This window comes from Cupressus sempervirens, chromosome 7 (assembly GCF_028749045.1).
Source record: "Cupressus sempervirens isolate cs-2001-9-10 chromosome 7, ASM2874904v1, whole genome shotgun sequence".
NCBI lineage: Eukaryota > Viridiplantae > Streptophyta > Pinopsida > Cupressales > Cupressaceae > Cupressus > Cupressus sempervirens.
The window spans coordinates 425910860-425916578 of record NC_143124.1 but is presented as its reverse complement, the minus strand read 5'-3'; positions in this window follow the sequence as shown (position 1 = coordinate 425916578).

Below are 5719 nucleotides of genomic sequence, written 5' to 3'. Positions count from 1 at the left end.
ATGGGATGTCGACTATCTTCTTTACATTTGAACATAAGTTATTCATTGTTGACATTAAGGTCAATCTGTTTATTAGTGACTTAACACTTAATCAAATGGCTACATTTCTACCAAGCTTATCATTCATCTAGTAGAGATAACCAAGTGTTTTACTTGCTCCTAGGATAAGTAGCCAAAATGAAACTCAAGCCAAGATTCATAGTGTCTACCGAGCACGTGAGATATTTTATGGCATTTTCCAAGTTCTATAGTACTTACTGAGCTTTAGAGGTAATGTATAGTGCAGAGTAGTGTCTACCGAGTTATCCAATAGAAGTCAAGAAGATCGTAGTTTTAACTAAGCTTTGTAGTGTATGTTAACCATGTTCTATGGTGTCTACCAAGCTCACATTGTTAACAATATGAATCTAGTGTTGACCAAGTCATGCAGTTTCAAATGAGTTATTTTGTATCTATGGAGTTATTTAGTACTCACTAGGTCACACAATGTTGACTGAGTTCTAGCCATTTGAAGTGATCAGTATGGACCAAGCTTTAATGTCAATGAAGTGTCAAAGTTTTTGAGCATTGATAGTGGTTTTCAAGAATTAGAAAATCACCAAGTTTGTCTTTAGAACCTTAGTTAAAGCAATTGGGCTGACTTTGTGAATTATGATTAATTTGGTATTGTAGAAAACTCTAGTAATGAGTTAATTGGATTGATATATATGTAATGTATTGTATCACAAATGTAAGTAACATGTATGAGAAGCATTAAGAAATAGATGAAAATGTTTTGAACACTACAAATAGTATGTAGTACAAAAAAGACTTATAAAGCATAGTTAGGTGATCATTGCCAATCAAGGAATCTCAAGTAGAAAACTAAGTTGTAAATTAATGATTAGCTACTAATTCATCTAAATAGGTGTATCAAAAAAATTCTTTAACAAGGTGGGCCTAACACTCCTTTTCTAAATCTCTTAACCAAGTGCATACTTCATTGTATGTTTGTCAAGGTGAATCTCGTAGTCCTTATCACTTCCAACATGGAAAATCTCTAGATGTTATCAATTGTAAGCCTTAATAGGTTAACTCTATACTGTAGTACTAAAGATTGTAGGTATCATCCCCACCCTAGTTTTTCTTTCTTATTGGAAGGTTTCTGGGTCACCATATCTTGTGTCAAAGTGTTACATTGATATTTTATTGCTTCATTGTTTCATGCATACAATTAGATCAGAATTATACATGAATGATTAATTGGTGAAATGAGTCTAAAGTTTTATTGGTTCCCAATTCACCCCTCCCCTCCTAGTAACCTTGCCTATCTCAAATTTGCAACAAATGGTTTTCAAGATTTCAGTTCTCACATCATAGTTTTGACAGCTTGAGAAAAGATCAAAGGTAATGAAGGTATACAGGCTAGAAAAGGCTATTGAGAATAAGAAGTTGGATATAGAATTGGCCATTGGAAATCTTAGAAAAGAAAAGGAGAAACTTCCTCAATCATTACAAAGAGGAAAAGATCTTGCAACACAAATAGATGACAATCTCTACATTGGAGAAAGAATTGAAGACTTATGCCTAGAAATAAATTAAAATGAAATTGATGAAGCAATCAAAGATCTACTTGAGAAGAATCTTACTCTTCAAGGAGAAGTTGAAAAGCTAAAAAGAAAGAAATAAATCTAATCAGTCAGATTATGTGAAGTCATGGAACAAAAGGACAAAGCCAAAGAAGAGATAGAAGGAACAGACAATGAAATCAATCAACTATCACTCCATCAAGAATATTTTATTGATCAACTTACTAGTGCGAATGAAGAACTCATGAATCTAAGATTAGAGAATGAAAGATTGCAAAATACTCTTAGCATGGAAAAGCAAACCAATGTAATGCCCCACCAAGCGATCAAAAGAATTAACCTAGAATTACACTAAATTTGGTAACATTTTTTAAAAACAAATTACATGAAAGTAAATACCACATATAACTTATTCTCAATAACGGAAGCAATAGCAATGTCCATCTAAAAATAAACATAACATACTTAATAGATTACTTTCCTTAAGATCTCTTAACGTGAATTACATACATGTTTCCATCTAGTACAACATCCACATAAAATAATAATGATAAGTCCAATGTTTAAACATTACATTTCAAATACTCAATCATCCACTGTACATGTTGCAGGGTATGAAGGCTTAAAAGAATATACATATGTGAAATATAGTATATCACTCTATTCTAATCCATGCTATATCAAAGTAAAGATAATCACATGATACATCAATCATAAGATCAAAAATAATAAACTAAGTGCACGGTTCCTCCCAACCATTAATAGCATCATTAGACCATTGTGGGCCCTAGCCATCCCTCCGTGCATAACTTCCCAAATCACTGAAGAGATCATCGGCATTAACATCGTAGGAATGTCACTCCTAATAAATACAACATCATATGTAGAAGTAATCTAACATGCAAATATAAGCATAAGATAACATCATCTAACATATGCTAATCATAATTGGAAGGATACATATCCACCATCATGAAGGATGCTTTAGCCACGATGTCTCAATGAATCTCAAATGATAAGAGTGGAAAATACACTACCACCCGACTGCGTGGTACCTAAGTTGTCCACTCCCACCATGTTGAGGAGATAATCTCAAGTCCCAAACAGGCTATCAAAATCACATAGCACAAATCTCTAAAGTCTAGGAATCCTAAAAGTATACTAACTCAAAGGTTCCAATCACAAAACAGACATCTACTTCCCAGAGGCACACAATGACATGTAGGAACCTACTATGCAAGTGGCAAAGTGTCATCGCATTTATCTCGTACAAGTTACCCTGGTAGTTAGCTAAACTCCATGGGTCCATACAGATCTCATGCGGCCACTAGTATCCTCTCATACTAACAAGGCATACAATGGAATGTAAGGTCACAACCATGTGTTCTCGCTACTCCCATCCTAGCCTATACAAGCACTCAAGGCATGGGAGAGAACCAAAAATCTTATCTTTTTAGTTTCATTCAGTTAGTATTAAGTGTGAATATTATCACTTATTAATCCAACCTACAATGAGTTACCCTGGCAGCCTCTTAGGGCCCCGACCCCCATTGCAAGCCACTTCCCGACACTACATGCAGATATCCTACCCTAATGCTCAGGGTATCATAGATCATCAAAATCACCAAAGAAAATCCATAATAAAATCATCAAATATCCATAGTAAGAATCATCAAATATCCATGATAAAATCATCAAATATGCATAAAAGCATCAAATCTCCATGAGCAACATCCTTAAAAAATCATGACCACAACAACTCTTTATTGGTAACTGAAGTATCACTGATAATCAAAGTATCCATTGGTTCTCAATAACCAAAATATGTCTCAATCATACTGATCGAAGACTCCAAAAATGGTTGAGTCAAAAATGTCACAACATGACATCATTAAGAATAAATCCACATTTCAGTCCCATCATGGCGACTAGAATATAACTAAGGATAACTGATCGATGACCAAAAATAATGGTTAAGTCAAGGGTCTCAAACATAAGAATCACAACTTTAACAATCAGTAATCACAACCAATACATAGAGCATTCCATCACATAATCATGGTTGGGTTTATAAAGATCGAGAATAAAACATCATCATGACATCACAATCACATAACCCCCAAGCCTCTGGTAGACATCCTATACTGGTCAACACTAGTCAACCCAAAACCCAAAACATTAGCATAAGGAATACACAATGTAAACACATGTTTTGGTTTTGCTAAGTTTTCAAATTTGAATGTAAAAGTCTCAATTTACGTTTCCCAATTAATATCAAGTGGAGAAATATCACATTTTACCTAACCCATGTATTTGCTTGATAGATAAAAGTTCCTCCATTAGATTCAATTTTCTAATTGATCCAATAATATTTTATTTATAAAAACTTTGTTTGAAAAATAGCATTTCCAATACTCAAAACTTCGATTATATATTCTAATAATTAATCTTAATTAAAACTAATGTTTAATTAAATTAATTATTAATATCTCTTCATAACCTTAATAACAATACTTTAAATCATTAAAAGAGTGATCCATCAATTTAGAACTTTATAATAATTATTTATAATTAATTATATATATACTTATATACTTATATATATATATATATATATATATATATATATATATATATATATATATATATATATATAAATATATATATATATATAATAATAATAATAATAATTAATAACAATGCAACTAAAATCGAAATTCATACCAAATCATATATGAGATGATGTTGCAAGTCATTTAAACCAAACGAAAAAATCACAATGTGATTTATTAAATTGCGCAGCCATATAACGTACCACACCATAGGTGCACTGCGGATCGCAGGTACCCTGCAATCTCGCAGGCCTGTGGTGGGTGGGGTATTAAATACCCGCCCACCCAACATTTGCATATGTATAAAACATTTTCAAAATGCTTCCACTGCATGATGCGATTCGAATTTTTGATTAAAATTTAACGTTTTTTCAAAAACATTTTTCGATTAATGATATTCGGTTTTTTAAACAAATACATATTTATTACATACATATTTATGTATACATATATATAAAGGCTTATGTATATATATATATATATACATATATATATATATATATATATATACATATATATATATATATATATATATATATGTACATATATACATATATATGTACATATATACATATATACATATATATATGTATATATGTACATATATACATATATACATATATATGTACATATGTACATATATACATATATATATGTATATATGTATATATTTACATATATATGTATATATGTACATATATATATGTATATATGTATATATGTACATATATATATATGTATATATGTATGTATGTATGTATGTATGTATGTATGTATGTATGTATGTATACAAAATTAAAAATATTACAGTATATGAACATATATACATATATATAATTACATATATATATGTATGTATAAGAAGATTTACGAATGCAATTTCCAATTTTCAGAATTTCTCTATGAAACTTGATTTTCAAAATTTCTAATAATTAACCTAATGGGTTTAACTATGAATTTTCAACCCTAGCCCCGTGTCATTTTCAGATCTAAGCATATAGAATCCTCAAATAAATTTTAATTTCCCAAATTGAAAATGCATTATGATATATGAGATTCCTCAGAAGACATATGGAAGACACGAAGAAGACAGGGAAAACAAGAGGCGGAAATAGCATAAGTGAAATCACAAGAATCTACCCGAATTCTGATGCTATATCGCTCTTCCTCAAAAAATCCGCAGAACAAGCTCCCTTGTTCAAAATTCTCAAGTCCTCCAATGCGCCAATTGTTCTCCACGCTATCCACGCTCCCTCTAAGCTTCTAGGAATGTTTGAATATATAAAGAGCTCTCAGGAAACCTCTAGAATGCTTCTAGAAATAGCTGGAAGGTGTCACCAGCTAAGCATGGGTCTTTTCCAACCTTTTTGATGAGCCATAGGGTTGTAGACACCATGTGCTTAATTGATGCACTAACCCCCGTGTTGTTGACACATGAGAAATAGAGAAATGCGTTAATTCCTATGCAAGCTTATAACTCCAATTTACTTTTTAAATAATTTCCATTTAAATATTTATAACTTTTATTTTAATTTTTAT